This window comes from Protopterus annectens, chromosome 10.part0 (genome assembly GCF_019279795.1).
Source record: "Protopterus annectens isolate FY-2018-M chromosome 10.part0, PAN1.0, whole genome shotgun sequence".
Lineage (NCBI taxonomy): Eukaryota > Metazoa > Chordata > Ceratodontiformes > Protopteridae > Protopterus > Protopterus annectens.
In genome coordinates this window covers 10,760,171-10,784,576 of record NC_056744.1, presented here as the reverse complement: position 1 = coordinate 10,784,576, position 24,406 = coordinate 10,760,171, and the positions used below count along the sequence as shown (strand labels likewise).

Here is a 24,406-nt window from a genome sequence, read left to right as displayed (position 1 = left end):
CATTTGTAGACAGGGAATCAGGGGAAGAATCAAGTCCAAGTCCTGTGTGTGTTGACACCAAAGATTCTTGAGGTACCATTGAAGTTTTCTCATATGCAGCCTTGCATATGGGATCATCAAAATACATGAAGCCATGAACCCCAGTGCTTGCAGGAATTGCATTGCAAAGAGCTGGGTCATGCTTGCCAAGTTCATGAAGTAAGTGAAAAGATCTTCTTGCTTCTGTTGAGGGAGGAATACCATCTAGGTGGCTGTATTCAGAAACGCTCCCAGGGAAAACAATCTCCCTTGAAGGAACCAACTTTGACTTCTTTTCGTTGAAAGTGTAACCCAAAGAGGTGAGAATGTTCTTCACAAAATCCAAATCCTTTTCTATTTGTTCTGGGGAGTTTGCTTGAATGAGACAGTCATCCAGGTAAGGATACATTTTAATGTTTCTCTGCTTGCAAAAAGCAATGGCTGGAGCCAGGCACTTCGTAAAGTCTCTGGGAGCCGTAGATAAGCCAAAGGGCAATGCAGAGAATTGAAAGTGTTGCTCCCCAGCCTTGAAGCAAAGGAACTGCCTGCAACTTTCCCTTATTGGGATGTGCAGATAAGCCTCCTTGAGATCCAAAGTTACCAGCCATGAATCCTTGCCCAGCATTGGTAGTAATTGTTGAAGGGTGAACATCTTGAATTTGGGAATCACCAGAAAAGTGTTTAGAATGGACAGATCCAGAATAGGGCCCTAGGTGCCCCCTTTCTTGGGTATCAGAAAAAGCCTTGAATAAAAACTTACTCCTGCCTGATTTGCAGGAACTGGCTCTATAGCCCCCATAGTCTACGCCTGCCTGATTTGCAGGAACTGGCTCTATAGCTCCCATAGTCAGTAGAGAAGAAATTTGAGTTTCTACCTCTGCCCTGAGAGTTCTGGGTACGTCTGGGTATCCTTGTAAAACAGGGAAGGTGTGAAAGTAAAACTTGTAACCTTGGTGTACTATATTGAGAATCCATTTATCGTCTGTGATGGTAGACCATACCTCTGCGACCCTGTTTGCCAGGATCAGGGAAAGACCAATTCTTGGAAGGATAATGCCTACTAAACCGAGGAGGCTGAACCTGAAGGAAATCTTTTACAGCTTGCATAGATTTTGCCTTATCCTCCAACTTCTTTAGTACCTCCTCAGCCTTATTACCAAAAAGATTGTCCTTGTACAAAGGAACATCCAGCAATTTAGATTTAACTGGTTCAGAAAGAGGCTACTCCCTGAGCCAAGCATGCCTCCTAATTATGGAACCAATGGCTGCTGCTCTGCAGGAAGCCTCCAAAGTGTCAAAACCACAATGAAGTGAATGCTTATTAACTAAAGTGGAAGAATTCAGTAAGTCTTGTAAATCTTTGTTCTCTGTCATGGAAGGAATATCTCCAAGTTTAACCTTAATAGCCTCCAAAGTATGCTGCTGATACTTAAGCATGTGAAAAAGACAATTCACGGATCTAATGACAAGAGTTGCAGAGGTACAGACTTTTTTATCCCACCTGTCTAAGGCCCTAGATTCCTTATCAGAAGGCACAGGGTATTTAGCAATAGTAACCTTAACACCTTTGGGGCCTTGAGAAATAATTTCTGGATAAACAGTAGGGTTTTTAAAAAGGAATTGATGAGAGTCAGCAACCCTGAAATACCTATCTGGTTTTCTAGGGGCAGGAGGGACAGAATTAGGAGTTAAAGAATTTTCCATGAAAACATCATCCACAACTTCCAAAACTGGAGGTATAGTCAGAGGCTTATGCTGTGGCAAAAATTCTCGGATTCTTTTCTTAGACTGTGGAAAATCTTGGCATTCCCATTTAAAATGCTCCCTAAAAGTATTCAAAGTATCCCCAAAGGAAAAATCTTCTGGAGGGGAGGCAGAAGGGATAGAATCCTCAGCATCAGAATCCTCAAAGCAAGAAAAAAGTTGAGAATTTCCTTCTTCACCAGCAGAAATACTGGATATTTCAGAATCTGAGACAGACAAAACATCTGGAGATAATTCCCCAGCCCTCTTTGAAAGGGGGCGGGAGAGCCCCTAATCAGGGAAAGAAGATCACCAGCCATCTTTACCAACTGGAACTGAGGTACAGGAGGGTAGGCCGAAGCCTGCTTGTGAGTAGGTTTGCGGCTGGAAGGTTTACTAGCAATCCGGAGGGACTCGGGAGGCCTAGCAACTGCAGAAGTCTGAATTAAGGTAGTCGGTCTGGTTCTGGTCTCATGTCGAAAAGAAGAGGCTTCAGAAGCCGATGCCTGCAAAGCAGCTCCGGACCCATTGGAGGCGGCAACAGGCAGAGGGTCTATAGACGAAATAGCAGCCTGTGGCATGGAGGACTCCGTAAAGGTCTCGGCAGAGGCTTGCAGCTGAAAATCTGTGGACTGTAGGGGCTGTAAAAGCACCTCACTGACTACCGCTGTGCTGACTACCAATTTCACCGGTGCGTCATCAGTAGATTTAACCCTAGGCCTGTCACGGTCCTTGCCTTTGCGTTTCCTAGGTATAGCCGAAGTCGGGAGACAAGAAGATGCCATACCAACAAACTTAGGCCAGAAAACAGGAAAGAAGGCAATGGGGCAGCCAAAAGCACAAACAACTGACAGGTTCAAGAAAGTTAATGAGTTAAAGCACTTTTCGTTTGCTTCCTTGAGCAAACTTCTTCAGAACATCAATTTGAAAATTCAAAACTCTTGACACATTTAAGTAATTACTATGATTAAAACAATTACGGCAAAACCAATCATCGGTCACATTGTGTGTACCTTAATCTGATTAAATGAAACGTTCTATTAGTAGTATTCTGAAACTTAGGAGCCTTAGACGCTGATGGGTTGTTTATTATGTTTATAATGTGTTTATTATGTTTTTATTCTCTCTTTGGAACACTTAATTGGTGGGAAATAAGAACAAAACCCAGTTGAATTATATAGTAATTATTTTTTCGTTAAGTAGAGACTATTTATGATAATTTTTGGTTAGTGTGATTTTTTACTTACTTGACTTTATTTAGTGTAAAGTCTAGCTATTTAATATGTTGTATCACAGCACAACATATATAATGGCTTTTTAATAGCGCATTAGCGTTTTAGTGTTATGAGCATTTTTAATAACACATTGTTGTTGAATGACCTCAACACTCTGTAGAAATATGAGGTAAATAGTCAACATGAATGTTTTTAGCAATATATGTTACATATTTATATGTTTCATGGTTATATGACTGTACATTCGCATTTTTATGTTATTTAGCGGGATTACATTGCAGATTAAGGTACACACGATGTGAGCGATGATTGGTTTTGCCGTAATTGTTTTAATCATAGTAATTACTTAAATGTGTCAAGAGTTTTGAATTTTCAAATTGATGTTCTGAAGAAGTTTGCTCAAGGAAGCAAACGAAAAGCACTTTAACTCATTAAACTTTCTTGAACCCGTCAGTTGTTTTCGTGCTTTTGGCTGCCTCATTGCCTTCTTTCCTGGTTTGTTGTCTATAGCTTGTCGGTTTGAACTTAGGCCAGACTCTGAAATACTTATACAAAATCTTAGCTCTACAGTGTATGGTACACGTGTTAAAGGAAGCACAGAGATCGCAGTTAGGGATGTCATGCTCAAGGCCTAAACAAGTTATACAATAGGAATGGAAATCATAGTGCGGAATCTGTTTTCCACAGGCAAGACAGTTATTAACTTTATCTGACATTCGTTAAAGCAAGAAAAGAGGATCCCCAACGGGGTACTTATTTGAAGGCGTCTTCAACTGGGTCTATATCAGAACATCAAAGTTTTAAAATATCGAATGTTCTAATATTGACCCCTATTCAGTGAATGCTAAAAATAGCGAAGCTGCAGAACACCGAATTTTTTCCTAGGGAAATAATTTGGTTGGCCGTTACTATGTGGCTTCGCTATTTTCAGCGCTGTGGTGGGAAGTTATGGGTCGGGTTCAGGTAAGTGTGCATTTGTGTGGACGTTAGGGTTAGGGTGCAGGTTAGGTGAGTTAGAGTTAGGGTGCAGGTTAGGTGAATTAGGGTTGGGGGGTTTAAGTGAGTTAGGGCGCGGGTCAGGTGAGTGTGCGATAGTGACAGACTTTAGGGTTAGGGTTTGGGTTAAGGTAAGTGGATAGATAGTAGTGTATGTAAAGTTTAGTGTAGGGTTAGATGTAGGATTTTAAGTGTATGTGTGTGGATTGCTGTTTCGGAATAGCGAATTTTTTCCATGGGAAAAGTACAGTTGTGTACACTTACCATAAATGTAGATGTTCGAGTGTATTCACTGTTGCAGTCATTACATTTGGATAATCTGCTGGCAGGTTGCCCTCAGTCGGCCTGAATAACAAAGTCTTGGGTCCTGCGTCGGTTGTTGTCTCCTCTTCCATGACATCAGGTCGTCAGGGGTATAAAACATGCAGCCAACGCCATTTTAATCAGTTTTTCTTGCCCCAGATGTCAGGTGCCCCCCTAATGGGGAGAAAAAAAATATATATATATAAAACTATAAATATATAAATGCACTTTAGAAAACATAAAATTTACCTTCAACTAAAAGCAAATACACCACAAAGGCTTTTGAGTATAGTGAAGGAAAGAAAAAGGTATAGAAAGGGGGCTGGCGGGTGGGTAATCTGGACTGCCACAGTGAATACACTCGAACATCTACATTTATGGTAAGTGTACACAACTGTACTATGTTCTTCATGTTTCACTGTTGCAATCATTACATTTGGGTAGAATCCCTATGGATGGGGGGATGGAATTAAACAGCATTAGGAGCAGCTATAAGGCCCTGCAGGACTGCAGTGGCAAAGCCTGCCCTGGATTTAGAAAAAAAGAGGTAAATGGTAATGCTTTGTGAACGTATGAACTGAGCTCCAAGTAGCAGCTTCTACAATGTCTCTGGTAGGAACCTTTCTGAGAAAGGCTGCAAAAGTAGACGCAGCCCTGGTGGAATGGGATCTGATCCCCTTGGGCACAGGTTTACCATGGTGCAAGTAGAAGAAACAAATACAATGGCTTATCCATTTAGAAATAGTGGTTTACCATGGTGCAAGTAGAAGAAACAAATACAATGGCTTATCCATTAAGAAATAGTCTGCTTTGATATAGCCTTCCCCTCTGTTCCTGCAGCAAATGCCACCAGTAGTTGCTCAGACTTTCTTAGAGATTTTGTCCTGTTTAAGTAGAATCTTAGTTATCTGTGTAAATCCAATGAATGCAGAATCCGCTCCCCCTTGTTCTGCTTATTTGGGAAGAAAGTTGGCAGGTGAATGGTCTGGTTAAGAGCCACACTGGATACCACCTTAGGCATAAAAGAAGGACTGGTCCTGAGGGCCACCCTGTCCAGGTAAAAAATAATGAAAGGCTCCACTGCAATGAGAGCCTGTAGTTCTGAAACCCTTCTAGCTGAAGTGACTGCCAAAAGAAAAGCTGTCTTCCAAGAAATAAATTTTATATCCGCAGTAGCTGCTGGTTCAAAAGAAGGTAGGGTGAGTTTTTCCAGCACAAAATTGAGGTCCCATGCAGGAGTTGGCGCTCTCCTGGGAGGCCTTACATTTTTGGCCCTTCTGAGGTACTGTTTTAGCAGGGGATGAGAAAAGAGGGGACGCTCTGTGTTGTAATGAGCCGAGATGGCAGAGACATGGATTGTTATTGAAGAAAAAGATAGGCCCTTGTGAAGCATCTCAGTTAAGTATTGCAAAATCTGAGGAATATTGGGCTTTGCTGTGTCTATTCCTTGTGCTTGGTTCCAAGCACAGAATCTCTTCCATTTATCAGCATAAGATTTTCTAGTACTAGGCCTTCTGGCCTCCAAAATGACATCCATCACAGGTTTACTGAGAGATGTGGTTGGTGAAATTAGGTGATTAGCCATGCTGCAAGATTCAGAGTTTGGAGCTGAGTGCGCAGAATTTGATAGTTCTGCTGAGACAATAGGTGAGGTGTTTGAGGCAAGTACCACGGTGGAAGGTGTGACATATTCCTTAGAAGCGGGTACCAGTGTTGGCGAGGCCAGTCCGGAGCAATTAGTATCATTTTTGTTTTTTCTTGTCTGACATTTAGTAAGACTTTGGAGAGTACAGGCAGAGGGGGAAACGCATAGACTAATAGGTTTTTCCAGCTGAAGGACAGAGCATCCACTTTCCATGCTTTTTTTTTTTGTGACGAGTTCTTGCGCAGAATTTGTCCAACTGATAGTTTTGGGGAGAGGCAAATAGATGTATGTCTGGGCTCCCCCATTTTTGTGTTAACATGCTGAAGATATGTGGATCCAGTTTCCATTCCTGCGGGTCCATAAGATTTCTGCTTAGGTCGTCTTCCTGAGTATTTTGCTTTCCTGGCAGGAATTGAGTTTGAAGATGTATTTGGTAAGTCAAGGTTGTGTTCCACAAGGCTATGGCTAGTCTGCAAAGGGGGTAGGAGTGGGTACCCCCCTGATTGTTTATGTGCCACATAACTGTGGTGTTGTCCATCTTTATCAGTAGTTGTCCTGGATGAAGGAAGTCCTTGAAGGCTGTCAGAGCATTCTGAACAGCTAGCATTTCTTTCTGGTTGATATGTAGATGCATTTGGTTTGGGCTCCATTTGCCCTGAATGCATCTCCCTGCCAGGTGGGCCACCCAAGCATAGTCCGATGCATCTGTAGTTAGGGTTGAGTGGCAGGGGGTAGAATAAATGACAGCCCCTTGTTTTGGTGACATGTCTCTGCCCACCAAAGAAACTCCTGTTGTAGGCAGGGAATGAGAGGAATCATTGTTTCCAGGCTGTGATAATGTTGACTCCATAAGCTTTTTAGATACCACTGAAGTTTCCTCATATGCAGTCTTGCATATGGAATTAGTAGAATGCAGAATGCCATGAACCCCAAAAGCCTGCAGAATTTGTCTTGCAGAGAGTTGGGTTTTTGTTGCCATTTGTTTGAAGTATGTTGTCAATTGAATTTGTTTGTCTGGCGTGAGGTAAGCCATCTGGGCACTTGTATTCAAGCTTGCACCCAGGAATGTAACTATTTGAGAGGGTACCAGTTGTGATTTCTTTTCATTTATGGTGTACCCTAGGCATGCTAGAAGCCTTTTTACAAACATCAGATGTTGAAGAAGAGTGTCCTTGTCCTCTGCCTGAATGAGACAATAGTCCAGATAAGGATACATTTGAATGTTTCTTTGTCTGCAAAATGCAATTACTGGTGCCAGGCACTTTGTAAAGACCCTGGGCACCGTAGATAAGCCATAGGGCAGTGCACAGAATTGGTAATGCAAAAAGCCTACTTTGAAGCAGAGGTATCTTCTGCAAGATTCCCTTATTGGGATATGCAGATATGCCTCTTTTAAGTCTAGAGTCACCAACCAGGCATTATTGCCTAGCATAGGCAGTAGCTGTTGTAAAGTCAGCATTTTGAATTTTGGAATGTCCAGGAACGTGTTTAGAATACATAAATCCAGAATTGGACGCCATGATTTGTCTTTTCTGGGTACCAGGAAAAGTCTTGAATACAATCCTTGTCCTTTTTCCTTTTCTGGTACTGGTTGAATAGCCCACATATCCATGAGGGACATGACTTGTTTCTGGGCCTCTGCCCACTGGTTTGGTGGCAGATATGGCCATCCTTTTGGAATTGGCAACGTGTGGAAATGAAATCTGTACTCCTGGGATACTATGTTTAATACCCACTTGTCCAGGGTAATTAAATGCCAATGCTGAGCATGAAGTGCTAGTTTTTCCCCCAAGGAGGCTGCCAAAAGATAAGTGCTTGGAGATGGCAGGGGGAAGTCATTGAGACTACTTAGTGTAGGGTTGTGCTTTGTTACCTCCAGATTTGGAGGTGGAGGCACCCCATTGCTTTGACCTGTAAGATCCCTGTGATTGATACCTGGAACCTTTGGAGCACCTGGGTTTGCCCTGAATGGTTCTGTTGGACACAGGAAAGGACCAATTCTTAGTAGGCTAGTGCCTACTGAACCTGGGTGGCTGCACTTGTAAGAAATCTTTTACAGTTTGCGTAGATTTAGCTTTGTCTTACATTTTATTTAAAACCTCTTCTGCCTTATTACCAAACAGACTGTCATGCTGTAAAGGGACATCCAACAATTTAGCTTTAACATGATCAGGCAGAATTTGCTCCTTGAGCCAGGCATGACTTCTTATCACAGATCCAGTTACTGCGGACCTGCAAGAGGCCTCTAAAGAATCAAAAACACATTGCAAAGTATGCTTTCCAACCTGTTCTGCTGAATGCAATAAATCCTGTAACTCTATTTCCCACACAATCAGAAATCAGCATAATTTTCTGTTTCAGTAAGCCCATAACATGCTGTTGATATTTAAGCATATGAAACTGGCAATTTAAAGCCCTGATTGCCAACGTTGCAGACATATAAACCTTCTTTCCCCATCTATCCAGCGCCCTGGAATCTCTATCAGAAGGGGTAGGATTTTTGGCTGTAGAAGCCTTAACACCCTTAGGACCCTGAGAAATAGTCTCAGGATCAGCAGCCGGATTTTTGAAAAGAAATTTGTGGGAGTCAGGAGCCCTATAATATGGAGCCGGAGGCAGGGAATCAGGAGCCATGTTTGATTCCAAGAACACATCATCAACACTGTCTAATACAGGAGATATAGCCAAAGGCTTATGCTGAGGAAGAAGAAGGAAATCCCTAAGCCTCTTTTTTGATTCTGAGAAATCCTGACTCTCCCAGTGAAAATGTTCCCTTAAAGTATGCAAAGTCTCTCCAAAAGAGTAATCCTCAGGAGGAGTAGCAGAAGGGATGGATTCCTCTGCATCAGAGTCCTCATAAAGTGGAATAGAAAATTCCTGATCAGAAGAGGAATCAGAAGAAATTGAAACCTGATCTGAAGATTCATAATCAGTGCCTTGCCTAGGCCTCTTAGCAGGGGGGGGGGGTTGGGAACCCCTGATCAAGGTAAATAAATCCTCAGCCATTTTGATCATTTGTGTTTTTAGGCACAGGGGCCTGAGCACGTGGCTCATGCGTCATTTTTTTATAGACATAGAAGTTGGTCTTGGCCTTGTTTTTGATGATGGTGTCGGTTTAATACACAAATATTGAGGCCTGAAAATACCCTCAGAAGCCAGTGCCTGCTCAGCGGCTCTGGACCCATCCAAGGGAGAGACATCCGTGGGTTCAATACTTGCAAAATCTCGTGGCACACCGGACTCCAAATGGGTCTTGGTAGAGGCCTGTGACTCAAAAGTAGCGGGTATCAGGGGCTGAGAAAGCGCCTCACTGAGTACCGGCTTAGGAGAAGCTTTGTCGTCGGTTTTGGACCTCGACGGTCTGTCTCTGTCTTTTTCCTTGTGTTTTTTGTGAACTCTGGTAGTTGGATTGCTAACCGACAACATTTCAGGGTAGTTAAATCTTGAACCAAAATATTTAGAAGCAAAAATATACCGATGCTTAATAGTGCGTTGGTTAAATTTAGCACAAAACCGTCAGCAAGGCACGTTGTGATCAGTACCTAATCAAGGAATACAGTACAAATGAAAATCCTTATGAGGTATTTGCTTCCCACAAGTAATGCAATTATTAACTTTTACTGACATCGGTAAGGAGCAAGAAAAAGTTTCCCCAACAGGGTACTTAGCTTTAGTTTCAAGACTTCGGTTCTGAAACTCGAAAACAAAAATTTCAGGAGTCGGCCGACCGGCACTTGCGAACTGCTTCTGCTTTGGGCACAGAGTGGCAAGAAAGACTGATTAAAATGCCGTCGGCTGCATGTTTTATACCCCTGACGACCTGACGTCATGGAAGAGGAGACAGCAACCGACGCAGGACCCAAGACTTTGTTATTCAGGCCGACTGAGGGCAACCTGCCAGCAGATTACCCAAATGTAATGACTGCAATAGTGAAACACGAAGAACATCAATTTGTTGTTCTGAATGTTCGATATTTTGTGGTTTAGATATTTTAGGTTAGATGAAATAGCATTCGCTATTTTCATCTTTCGATAGCATGATATAAACGCCTTCAAGTTGGTAGTCAGAAAGCGAAACAAAGGTAAAGGGCCGACCGGCACTAGTGCGAATTGCATCTGCTTTGGGCTCCGTGGCAAGAAAGACTGAGGAAATGGTGTCGGCTGCCTCCCTTTATACCTGAAGTACTGACATCAGTTTTACAACCTGCAGCAGCCAACGTCATATCCCAAGGACTCTGGTATTTGGGCCGACTGAGGGCTACCGGGAACCGGATAACCCATATGTGAGGACTGCAACAGTGAAACATGAAAAACATCTTCTGGATTCATTGCAGGAATGGGAATGTCCTCTGGAACTTCCTTTGAAATTGGAACACTGGACAACTCACTCTGAGATGGAGAGTTTTTCTCGCACGCTATGTGCTGTAGAATAGGTTCAGACACCAGTCTCAAATGCTTCCAATTCCATCTAAAAACTGCTCCTTGTGATTCCACAATCTATGGTCTGAGCTCTGGACCAATATTCTTCACATCATCAATCAGATCATAACATTTGGACATCTGCATCCTTACCACTTCTCCTTCTAGCAATGGATTGAGTGGTTTGCTGGTTTTATCATAGTAGGACTTCTGGGTTAGGTGCTTCTTCAACAGATGAGCTTTCACTGACCTGTTGTTCTTGACACATGAAAGAAACAATTGAATACTGACTGGTAATGTGGTTCTGGTTTGTCTCGACGGAAGTCTCTGAGCAGTTGAACCAAGATGTTTATCACGAGGAAAATTTCTGAGATTCAAGAGATTCTGGAAGACATCACTATTATCTCATTTTGACTTCTCAAGTAACTGTTTTGCACTTTGAACTGCACATTCTGCCAAACCATTTGACTGCAGGTCCTCGGGACTACTTGAGACATGAGTAAAGTCCCATTCTTCAACAAATCTTTTGAACTGTTGGCTTGAAACCATGCACTGCAAAATAATGCTTCATCTTAGTAATGACAGTACTGGCTACTAGGTTAGGAAGTAAAACAATCTTGAACCAACTGGAATAAGAGTCTACTAACATCAAATAATGTTGACCACTCCACTCAAAAATGTCCGTGGCTACTGTCGACCGGGGTAGTTCAAGAATCTGGTTTAGCTGAAGTCGTTCCTTCTATTGATGTGGCTTAGTACTATTACACACTGAATCAGATGATAGAGCTCTCGCAACATCTTATGACACAGAAGGCCAAAATACTAGTTCTCTCGCCCTTCTTTTGGTAGATTCCATTCCTGGGTAACCATGATGCAAGACAGTAATGTACAGTGGTTGCAAGGACTTTGGAACAATCTCTTTTGGACCTTTCATTATGATACCTTTATCAGCCAAAATCTCATCCCTGTATGGAAAACAAAGCTGCACTTCTTGAAGTAAACTAGACTTTGATGGCCAACCATGACTGATAAATTGGATGAGCCTCTGTAAAACTGGATCTGTGGCTGTGTGATCTCTCAACTCATCAAGACATGTGGAAGAAAAAATTTTCACTTCCACAACTTCAAAATCAAGGTTCTGATTCTCATGCAGTTCTGTGGTGTTTCTGGGCAATCAATTTATAAGGTATTAGAAAGATAAAGAAGTTTGCCTTTCTTGTAGACAAGACTGAAATTACACTTTTGCAATCTCAGTATCATATGCTTCATTCAGGCTGGAGCTGAAGCATAGGCTTTCTCAAGATAGTGACTAAAGGTTGGTGGTCTGTTTTGATCTGGACAGGTCTACCATAAACATAATCATGGAACTTTGAAAATGCAAACACAATTGCCAAAAGCTCTTTCCCGATCTGGGCATACTGCATCTCAGTTTGGGTAAGAGTTCTTGATGCGAAGGAAACAGGTTGAATCTCTTGTAGAATGACTCCACCTAGACCAAATTTTGAAGCATCACAGGAAAGTGTAACTGGTTTGTGAACATCATAGTATCTGAGAGTTGATAGTCTAGCAATTCTCTGTTTCAGGACTTCAAATGCTCTCTGGTGTTGCTCTAACCAGGACCAGGATACATCTTTACGTGTCAGCTCTATGAGTGGTGCTGAAAGTTGGCTCAAGTCTGATATGAACTTGCCTAGGTAGTTGACCATGCCAAGAAAATGTGACAGGGCTTGAATATTGTCCAGTGCTGGCATCTGAAGAATGGCTGTTTGTTTTGAAGGGTCTGGTCGTAGGGTTGTACTAGTAAATAAATGACCAACATAAGTGACTTCTTGTAGCCTGAACTTGCATTTGTGAGGACTGAGCTTAAGATTCACTTAATGTGCCCTTTTCAGAACTTTTCTGAGGTTTCTGTCATGTTCAGCTTCATCACAACCTCCTACTAGTATGTTGCCTAGTATAATAGCATAAGGATACCCAGAAAAAATTTGCTCCATTGCTCGTTGAAAGACTTAACTTGCAGAATTTACCCAAGCGGCATTCTCAAAAATCTGTACCTGCCAAACGAGTACTAAATGTAGTGAGCAATGATGATTTCATGTCAAGCTGAATTTGCCAAAATTAACTCTGCATCTAAGACAGAAAAAATAGTGGCATTTGGAATCAAGGCTGAGACTTCTTTTGACTGTGCACATTGGATGATGAGGTCTTGTTAATGCTTTGTTCAAATTTCATGGGTCAATACATATTCTGATGTCATCTGAGCTTTTCTTGTGAGCTACCACTATGGAAGATACCCATTCAGTTGGAGTTTCAACTGGACAAATCACACCTTGTCGCACCATTTTATTTAACTCGGCTTTGACTCTGTCCTGCATGGCTACTGGAACTTTTTGTGCTGACCTGACAACTGGACTGACCTCTGGATCTAACTTCATGGAGTATACAACTGGAAGTTTGCCTAGTTTACCTTCAAAAAAATATACTGGGCAAAATTAGAGTAGTGGTCTTTTAAGGTAACAAGATGGACTTCCTTATTAAATGAAAGCAGTCCAATTTTCAAACTGTCTCCGAGCCCTAATAATGACTGGGTGTGTCTCTTGACCAAATAAAATAATAAGTTGTAGCTTCTTCCAGCCAAGTAATATGAAAGCACTACTGAGCCTACGGTTTGAATTTCTTCACCTCCATAAGCAACAAACTTTGCACACCTTGCCAAATTAAGCCTTTCACCATGACACACACTAGCAAATGTTTCTGCCGACATAAAATTGCACTTGGAACCTACATCAACTTTGAGCTCCATGGGTTTCCATTTATCCGGACAGTACAAAATACTTCATTCTTTGCCCTCAGATCTACTGCATTAACTGTTTCACGAAGCACTGACACTGACACATCCACATAAAAAATAGGGTTGCAGCTTTCTAATTGATCTACAGGTTTCTTAAAATGTTCCCTTTTAATTAAAAGTACGTGGACCTTTTGATTTACAAAACTGTTTGAAATCATTCCATTTATTACATTTGTGGCATTGACCAAAAGCTAAATATTTCTACCATTTAGATTCATGGCTTCCACAACAATTACAACAGTTGGCAATGAAACTGGGTTGGGGCCCATGCTTTAGGTTTGCTGACTCACTCTTATGCTTCACTGAGACTGTGCAAACTCTGGAATATGCTTGAAAGCTCTGGGGTTTACCAGTGAGTGCTGCAGGGGTTACAGTTGCTGCCATGTGCTTGGGCCTGTTTCTTTTAACCACGTGCTGCATACTATCAACATGAGCTTTATCACCGTGCTTTGTAGAGCTATTCTCATTTGTAAGCATACCTGCATACTTTTCTGTAAGCTCATATATTTGACAAACCTCAATGGCCTTATTCAAAGTTAAATCACTGTCACGAAGCAAAATCTTTCTCACAGCATCATCTTCCATACCACACGTCTGTCCTTTATCAACTCGTCCCTTAAATCACCAAATCTGCACATTTTAGCCTTATTTCTCAGGTCAGTAATATATATGCTGCAAAAGTTTCATCAGGCTTTTGATTCCTTGTATAAAATAACTGAGTTCTTGTATAAAATAAATGCCCTTACGTTTTAACATTTGTCTGAGGATTACACATTTCTCTAAATTTACATTGTAAGCACTCAGGGCCCTCCCTTGACTCAGCCTGTACAACAATATGATGGTTTTCCCCCTCTCCAGCATAAGATAGCAGGTACATACACAAATGAACATTCCCCTTTCTGTGGCTTCTGACCCAGCTAAATTAAACAAAATAAATGCCTTTGTATGGTCATCTGTATCAGAAAATGCAGCTTGTATGAAAATGTCATACTCTTGCTCAAACACTCTCCAGTTCCCAGCAATATTACTAACAAACACAAGTGCACTGGGTTTTCAAAATCCATCTGCCATGCCCACAAAGTACACACAAACACACTGAAAATATGGCTCTTGTAATTATGTACGAACAAACTGTGCTGTGAGCTTGTAATAACACTCAAATGCACAATAAACTCTCCAAAATACTGTACTTAGCAAAATATACGCTGTAATGGCTGTAATCTGCAAAATATGCTCTGTAATGGCTGTACTTTCTGAAATAGCTTTATTGTAACACTGCACAAACATGTGAAGACTGTTATACACTTCTAATAACTCTAATATCTTTGCTTAATACGAAAAATACATGCTTTGCGAAAATGCAGTTTCCCTTTATTTTACTCATTTTATGCAATTCAGACTTTATTTCAAACATTTTCTATAGTAATGCAAATATTTTTATCAATATCGTACATATTGGTTTATGCGAATAACATTTAGAATGTTCTGCATACCCTGTTTCATATTATATGAAAAGAAATAGTGCTGAGCAAGTTTTAATACCTGAAATTAATTTCTGACATGTTTTCCGAAGTTTGCACATTTTAAAGATGATTCACTCCTTTATATTCCACCAGCCCGCAGCAAGTAGCTTGTCGTTTTAGCCAAGCCGCTTTTAACTTCATGCCCCTTGGATATGCCATTTCTGATTCCATGTCCTTTAGACATGCCACTTCTGGCATTATGTCACTCGCCCTTCTCTAATACACAAGGCAAGCAGCCGTGGAGGAAGGGGGTGTTGTTTAGATGCTTTAATACATAGAAACACATCAGGATGGACAGCAGCATCATAAAGTACAAACAAACTAGTTAACAGACAGACCTTACATACATGCATGCTTACATTTCAACAGCTTACTGCAAAATGCAGTCAGGCTTGCACATGTTCAGTATTTTCACACTTATGCAAGCCTTTGGATAGCTTCTTAAAGGTATATACACACATATTGATCTACAGGAGTTATCAGTGGAAAGGATGGAAAAGCACACAGAAACATTCCTGTCCAAGGAAAAGAAAAGGCATCAGCCTGTTAGGCCTTCTTTCGTGGTGTCCTGGATCAGAATCTTGCCAGCTGATTTTTCAGAAAGGAGGCAAAGAGGTCTAATTGAGAAACTCACCACAGATGGATCAAATCATGGAAAACACCCTGGTATAGTTTGCATTCATGAGGGTCTACCCTAAACCTGTTCAGCTTGTCTGCCACACAATTTTGCTGTGATGAAATGTAGGATGCCTGTACAGTGAGATTGAGCTGTGAAGCTATATCCCATGCTAACATGGCTAGTCTGCAAAGGGGGGGGGGGTACAACCTGGTTCCCTTTGCCTGCTGATGTACCACATAACTGTGGTATCATCTGTAACCACTTGAAGAGTTCATGGGGACCACAGATGGTTCAGAGTGTTGAGTATCTTTGATCAGGGCAAGCAACTCCTTGATATTTATGTGCTCACATTCATCCTTAGTGTCCCATATCCTCTGCCCTTTTATCCCTCCTGAAACTATTTCCCAAGCAAAATCCAAACTGTCCGTGTTGGCTGACTGCTTTGGAACAGGGAGGGAGAAAGGGAGACTTGGACTTAAGGATATCTGTTGTCTCCACAAGATTTATTTCTTACAATCCCAGCACTGAGATTTGAAAAGTTAAAGGGTGTTGATGCTGGGACCAAAGAGATTTCAAACAGTATCTTTCTCATCTGGAGTCTTGCCAGGGTTATCATAGGTTCATAGGTTCATACTAGGCTATCTGCCCTAGGGCATTTATGAGCCTAGCCAGAGTGTGTTTGGCTTTCGCCACCCATTTTAAATTAATTTTGCTATGCCTTTTTTTGAGGTTAGTATACTGTGCCTCTGTCTAACAGTGACACAGAAGTGATAGCCGGGGTAAACCTACGATCTCCCATCCACTCATCAAGATTCCTCTTGAAGAGAGTCAATGTGGGACTCTGCCTAACCTGGACTGGGATTTTATTCCAGAGTGAAGGGAGCCTCTGGGTTATGAATCTGTCCCTCCAGCATGTCCTATTTATTTCAGTGCTGAGGTTCAAGTCTCTCGAGCCAGTAGCTCGATGGGATTTGGATTTTGTGAGGTGCAGCATGCCCATTATTTCCGGTTGGACATGGCTTTATACGTTAGGCACAGATCGCCTCTGAGCAGGCGGTATGCCACTGAGTAGAGCTGGAGTTTCTTTAACCGGGCAGCATATGGCATCTGTTTGAGCCCTTTGATCCTCTTGGTGAGGTACTTTTGGGGTCTTTCCAGTTGCTGCAGGTGTCTGGTAAGGTACATCCCAAAAGGGCATTGCACTCAATTATGGGCCTGATGAGGGATGAGTAAAGAGGCACGATGACCTCCCTGATCTAGATGTGAATCTCTTCATGATTAGGTGGGCTATATAAAATGTTTTTCTAACCACTTTGGCCACGTGGTTGTCAAATGAGAGATTGCTATCAACTTGGGTCCCCAGGTCCCTAATGACTTCTTCTGTACTTAATGGATTACCACCTATGTGGTAATTTGTGGGCACTTTGTTTTTGCCAAAGGGGATGACTATACACTTTTGGCGCTTAGCTTGAGGCCATGGCTCTGGCACCAGTTGTCTGTTTCTATGAGGCCCTTTTGGAGGATGCTTGTGTCGGCTGGAGAGTTGATTATGGCGCCCAGTTTGCAGTCATCTGCGAACTTGGTCAGCCACAGTCCTTCCGTGTTGGCCTGTACCGCCGAGAAATATATACCGAACAAGAAAGGTTCCAGGACTGAGCCTTGTGGGACGCCACTTGTAACTGGTTTGGAGTCTGACATGGCTCCAGCAATTCTAACCATGTGGGTTCTGTCCTTGAGCCAGTTTGCAACCCATCTAGTGACATAGGGGTTTATATTTAAGCTGGTGAGCTTATCTATAATGCCAGAGTGGGGTATTGTATCAAAGGCTTTTGCGAGGTCCAGGTAGGCTGTGTGGACCACCTTCCCCTCGTCAATGGCCTTGGTGCCTGTTTCAAAGAAATCGACCAGGTTTAAGAGGCAGGATCTGCCCTTAACAAAGCCAAACTGCGTAGGATCCAGTGTCTGTAGGTCCCCAATATCTTTATTTATGAGGTCCATGATGATCCTTTCCATAGCTTTGCAGACCAAGCTAGTCAGGCTTATGGGGCAATAGTTTCCAGGATCCGTTGAGGCACCACCTTTGTGGAGAGGGACCACTGTTGCTGTACGCCACTCTTTGGGTACATATCCTGTAGTAAGGCTAAGATTGAACAGTAGTTTTATGTTTGGGTTTAGCTCTTCTTGGAGTTCATGTAGGACGCAGCCCGGGACACCATCTCGTCCCATTTATGCTGTGTTTTTTGCTTTGGAGAGGGCGGCTCTTACCTGAGCATCTGAGATGTCAGGGGGGCAGCACTCTGTTGGGATAGATATTTGTCCTTTTGGTGGGGAGAGGCCGGAGAAGTTTGCACTGAACCTCTCAGCTAGGATGTTGGCAATGTCTGTGGGCGCGGTGTATTGTTTGTCATTTTGGACTAATTCTGAGCATATCTGGGAATTCCCACCCAGGTTCCTAACATAACTAAAGAAAGCCTTGTGGTTATCCTTAGTGTCCTGTGCAATTTTTCTCTCAAAGCTGGCCTTAGACAATTTTATGAGTGCCCGTAGTTTTTGCTAATACTGATCAGAGATGCCTTCCCTTTTTGAGATTTTGCTCTAACATGTAGTAGCTTCCTTCTTCTATTGTATAGTTTGTTTATGGCTAGGGTCCACCAGACAGGACGCCTGCCTTTGGAGGTTTGGGTCTTGGTTTTATTTGGGATTGTGATGATCCATGCATTCCTGAAGGTGTTCATAGAATGCGTTTATAAAGGATTCTGTGGTCTGGGCCGTATTTTCCACAGGCCCGGCGGCTCTGAAGGATTTCGCCTCGGTTTTGGGGCGTGTGAAATTTGCTTTAGAGAAGTTTTTCACTGTGGTTTTCTGGGCAGGGGTGGGGTCGGGATGTGAATATCCAGTGAGATTAGTTTATGGTCTGATCTTACCAGTGAGGGATACACTTCTGGTCTGGAGCATAGTGTCCCCATGTTGGTGATGATCAGGTCCAGTATGTTTTCCCTCTTGTGGGAGTGGTAACAATTTGTTCCATAGCATTTGAGTTTATAAATTCTAGGAACCTTTGGGCTAGGGTGTTGGAGCTAGAGTAATGCTCCCAGTCTATGTTTGGGTAGTTGAAGTCGCCCAATATAATGGTGTTTGGAGAGACCTTCATATTTTCCAGTATTCTCAGGAAGGCCAAGTGGGGTTCCTGTGTTTGGGAGGGTGGTCTGTAGCAGGCTATAAACTGGAAAGCAGTTTTACCCACAGTTAGTTGCACATGGATAGTCTCTGATGCTTCGTGCTGTGCCACCAACCTGGAGGTGTGGGTATCTTTGACGAATATTGATACTCCCCCTCCTTTTCTGGTTCGGTCCAAGTTTTGGGGCCGAAAAGCATGGTATGAGGTATAACCTGGTAGTGCTGGGGTGCTCTCGGGAGCCTTGAACCAGGTTTCTGTTACTGCACAGATATCGATGTTCTCCATGCTAAGGAGAGTTTCGAGTGCGTGCATCTTGAGGTTTAGACTTCTGGCGTTGAGTAGCATTACTCTTAGTTTCTTACCCCTTGTGATACCTATGGAGGTGGGTTTGTCTTTTGAGCCTTGCCTAAAAAGGGCACTATGGGGTAGCAAGAGCCTTTGCCAATATCCGAAAGCCCAGGGGTGACAGGTGCAAGCCGTCCCTAGCGAAGCATCGTGGCTTGTCGAGCATGTCATCCCAGGCTGACAGGCATTGGATCCCCTTTGAATGACACCAACACTTAAGCCAATTGTTGAAATTGATCATCTTGTCTTCATATTGTGGCATCATTCTTGGTGAGGGTAAGATGCTACTCAAAGTCAGGGTCATACCGGCCTGGGCTACATGCTCAGAGGGCTCCTCTATGTCTCTTTTCATGTAGCCCAGGGAGGTATGTCTCAGGTCATTCACACCAGCATGGACAATGACTGAGTCATATTTGTACTTGCCTTGGAGTGACCTGAGTGCTTGTGTTATGTGGCGGATCCTAGCGCCCGACAGGCAGCTCACCGTGACCTTCTCCTTGTTCAGCCTGGTGAGCGGGACGTCAGTGTGCCTGACGATAGAGTCACCTATTACAAGTGTATCAGGTGTGTTGTTTAGCCTTAAGGGTTGTGACTGTTCGGCACACTGGCTTTGTGAGCTATGTGTTGCACGTGTTTTGTTTTGGGGTAGCAGTTGCTTGGGTGTCTGCTTTGGAGGTCTCTGCTGCTTAGGCAGATTTTTATTTAGAGCCTCCGAGTATGTTTTTGTGTGTTTATGTGTTTGGTTTGTTGTCGTGAGAATCATGAGAATCTAGATGCCATGAGACTCAAAATGCTGAGGTATTCTCTCGCTGTGACCACAGTAACGGTGGAAAACCTTAGAAATAGATCTAGCTAAAGATCGATTTTTTTTCCTCTGGAAGAAAAGCTCTTCGAACTGAGGTGTCTACTTGACATCCCAGGAACACAACTGTGTGCGAAGGAGTCAAGGAAGACTTCTAACTGTTCTCTTGGAATCCCAGCTTGTGTAAGAGATCACTCACCCAAAAGAGAGAGATTCTGGCATTTTGAAAAAGACTTTGCAAAGTCATGCAAGTCATCTAAATATAGAATTATGTGGATACCCTGTAGCCTGCAATGAGCTAAAACTGGAGCTAGGCACTTTGTGAATGCTCTTGTCGCAGGGACAGTCCAAAGGGTAAGGCAGAGAACTGATAATGTGATCCAGACACACATAACCTTAAGAAAACATTTGAAGTCTGGATGAAGAAGAATATGATAATAAACATCTTTAAGTCTAGTGTTGCCAGGAAACTTGAAAGAGGAAGAAGAGGTAACAGGTTGTGAAGTGACATCATTTTGAATTTTGGCACTATCACAACCAGGTCTAGCAAAGAAAGATCCAGAACTAATCACCATGATTCTTTTTCTTTGGCACTAGAGACATCCTTGACTAAAACTTCTTCCACTCCTGGGAAGCAGGAAGTAGTTCTATCACTTCCTGAGACAGTATGTGATGAAGAACTGGTGGAAACAAAAGAGTCTAATTTTGAGGATGAGAAATGACCCCCTGGAAAGGAGGAATTTCCTCCCACTGCCATCTGTAATCTTGATGAATGACTTTCAGAATCCATTTGTCTGAAAGTATCTGTTGCCTAATACAAAAGTAGAGATTCAGACTTTCTATAATAAAAAAAGGGCCAGGGTGGGAGGGGGTCACAAGATCTTCTGAACAGTCATTCAGACTCTGACTATCCTTGGCTTTGGGAGGGTCGAGACTTTTTTTGGAACTTTCTTGTCATATCTTCTTAAACTTCTGTTAACCTGCATTTTGTTGAGACTGCTTATTCTGTTTTTGTCAAAACTGGATGAGGAAAAAGAAAATCTCCTGGAAAATTTGGAAAAGGAGAGTTGAAAAATCTCAGAAATTCCCTGGAACGGTTTGCTCCTTTCATCACAAATATTGACTACCTCTGTAACAGAGGGGCCAAACACTAAATCTCTATCTAAGGGAACATTTAAAATATCATTTCTAAAAACTGGGAGGTTCTGAAAATGCAGCCATGCAAACCTCCTCAAAACAGTACCAATAGCCATAGCAGTGGAAGAATTATCAACAGAGTCATACACATACTGTAAATGAGTAGTGACATGTGCAATAGAAGAAACTAAATTATTTAAAGCAAAATTTCCCTTAAAAGAAGTAGCTGCACATAAAACAGTCCTCATACTTTCACAATTTGTCAGAACAAACTTTAACGTATGAGCCTGACAATTCAAAATTCTGAAAAACAAAGTTGCAGAAGAATACACGTTTCCCCCATACCTATTAATTTTCTTACCCTTATCAGAAAGAGTAGGACTATAATTAACTAAGTGCTTAGCAGCGGTGGTATCAACTAAAGCTAAAGCTGCTGGATTAGGTTTGGGAATAGTGTACAAAAATTTAAGACAGTTGAAAATTTCATACATTCTCTATCTGCCTTTTAAGGAAAGTTCAGGAAAATTACAGGCACTAACACAGACACAGACACACACAGACACACACTCTACAGCAGACAGAACAGGAAGAATGGGCGTACGTTTGTGAAAATACTTCTGTGACAACTCACAGTATTTTCTGAGGGACTGAGATATCTCAGTGTTCCTCCACTGAAAACACTGGCACATTTTAGCAATGGTCTCAGAGAAAGAGAAATACCCACAGAGGAAGAATCAGAAATGAGCCCTCCTCGTAGTATGAATCAGAAGTCTGAGGAAAAAACATCATCTGTTCCAGTATCTTCCTGTTCAGATTCAGAATCTTGCATCTCTTAAGAAAAGAGGAATCCCTTTTTCCTTTACCAGAAACTACTTTATAAAAGGATCAATATCTTGAATTACACCCTGAGACAGAACCAGTAAGCTACTCGTATCTAAAGAAAATTAAGGAGCAGCAGATACATGCTTGCTTTTCTGTTTCTTTTTGACAGGAAGAATGACGCCAACCATGCTACTAAAAGTCTGGTTGTTTCCCCTGGCCAATACCTAGTAGACACGACTAACACCCACTTAGTTCCAGTTCTTCCTGATTGGCCGCCCAGGTTGCCAAGCAACCTATCTGTTGCTATGGCACCATAGCCAATACCTATTAGTCCCCTGCAATATCTACCCAATAAGGCAGATCTTCAAGCACATTGCACTAGTTCAGATATGGTCAAACACCATTGGATTATAATCCTTTATAACCACCCTATGAAAAACCAGGGTTCTTATCCAGAAACATGTGCCTAGGTTTACAAGTTTTGTTCCAAAGATTTTAATGTGTTTATGTTTGCAATGAATTACATGGTGAACTTAATGCTTAACACATATATAAACAAGTGTGTTTTGTCAGACACGACTGTCAGCGCTCTTCTGCCCACAAGTTCTTTGAAACGCAACCCAATAAAATAAATGGACATGTTTTCTTTCATTAATTTTACCATTAAGAAAAGACTGTTTTGCTGGAAAATTTAAAAAAAAACCTTCAGTGGCTTGGTTCCAACTAACTCCCTCATTTCAGAGTTTATGTTGTGGGGCTTCAGACAATTTATTCTGAAGCCATGATCTAGGGAATTTTAGTTGGTTAACAGCAACTGTGGAGTGTATGCAAAAACTATTTTTGTTTTAGGAAGCAGGAAATTTTGCCAGAGTGTTGGCAGCATTTAGCCAAAAAGAGGACTGGAATTGGGAGAGGCAAGACAAACTCAAGGACTTGAATGGCAAAGGAAAACAACTTCTTTTGCTCTCTGTCCAAAGGAATCCTTATTTGATGTAAGCTGGCAAAGGAAAGTGGCCTCTGGAGAACATGTGGTAGAATGTAGAGATCACAATGGAATCTGGTTTAAAACCGTGGTGGTGCAGTGGTAGCGTTGTCACCTAACAGCAAGAGGTTCTCCCATTCGATTCTCGGCTGGAGCACCTTCCTTGTGGAGTCTGCATGCTCTCCCAGCAGAGTGGCGTTCGAAAGACATGCATGAATGGGCATGCCTTCGTTGAAGGTTGGGCATTGGGCTGGCACCTCAGCACCGTAAAAATCTACTGCCAATCATTAGCAGACCAGAGTTCCACTGTGGCGACCCCTAACCGGGAAAAAGCTGAAAGAAGAAGAAGTAAGGCTGCAACTCTGCTCCTCCTGTAGTTTATACAGAGCATTACCATTCTTAACAGCTGCAGGACCAGAATTTGAGTGCTTCAATGCTGCACAGATAGCATATTTCTTCTGGGAATGATAAGGAAGTATAGTGCTTACGAGACAATTTCACAGAAGGCTTCATCAGCCTAAGCTTCCCACTAGAGGACATATAAAGTAAGTGACAGTTCACTGTCCTTGTTATGCTGCAGAAACAAAAAAAATGTAATAAATTCTGACCCCCCCCCCTTCCCATGCAGGACTAAAAGAGTCAAAGATGCCATCGTCAGTCAAGTCTCAACTGGAATAGCCTGCATTAATTAGATACTTCAGAAACAGGACAGGTGAGAGGATGGAACAGGCGTAAGGCAACTGGCATCTAATGCTGGAGGCAGTGTATGCTAAAGATGGTACCTATTAACAAGAGGCATATGCAGAGGTCTTAAAGGCATCACATTTAATTCCCTAAGGGTGTGTTTCTACTCCCATGCAGTCAAACTCCACCAGTTGTCAAAGAGCATTTTGCATGCCCTATGTCGAGATCATCACAACCCCAGTGGGAAGGTCAACAAGCACAGCATTCACTCTTGTTGGCAAATGAATGTCCCACAAGCTTTGCTAAGAATCCCAGGGGCCCACTCTAGTAGAAGACATGCTGGATACATGCACCATTATTGGAGAGGTGGTAATCTCCCAAGGACTCCTTCCCAGAATGTGAAGGCCAAGAGAACATCTTTCTTAACTCCTTAATGGCTGTCAGTCAACAAACGGCAAAAGGTGAATCCATTACTAGCTGAGGGAAAACTCACAGGCTACAAAGGGGGGGGGGCTGTCTGGATTGCACATTTAGACTGCAGCAGCTTTGCACAGTGCCTAGCCTTGTGTTCTCTTTACTTTATCCCAATACTTCAACTCATGCCTAGAATCACAAGAGACCTTCTTGCCAATCCAAACACTGACTAACCTTCAGCATCGTACTGCAAAAGCAGCTAGATGGCCTTCAAGCTTCTTGCACTACCTCCTCCTGGTAACTAAGCTGAACCGGCACATGTGGCTCTTGATTACTCTGTGCTCTTCCACAAGAAAGGAGAAACACTGTTGAAGAAGGCCCTTTCGAGTAAAGACAATTTTAATTTTTTTTTGCCACTGAGCACAGCAGCTGTTTTGCTCTGAATGCTAACATCAGGATCCAAACTGTGGGAGAGAACTGGGGAGCATGGGGCAGGATATGCAAACCCTATCCCCTAACACTGGCATACAGTATGCAAGAATTTATGCACAGAGTCTGAATAACAGGAAATGTAAACATTATCCCCTGTAGTAAGGTCTTTGAAGTACAATCTCTAATTGCTATCTCCAGCAAACACAGCACTGCAAGTTCAACAATTAATTGTTCTTTTTTTTTTTTTTTTTTTTTTTG

General features: G+C 42.4%; 1 protein-coding gene across 3 annotated transcripts in view; it reads right to left on the bottom strand.

The window, feature by feature from the left end:
• Window positions 1-24,406, bottom strand: part of CASKIN2 (CASK interacting protein 2) — a 1,742,750-nt gene that overhangs the window by 390,498 nt on the left and 1,327,846 nt on the right. The gene's annotated exons all lie outside the window — the stretch shown is intronic.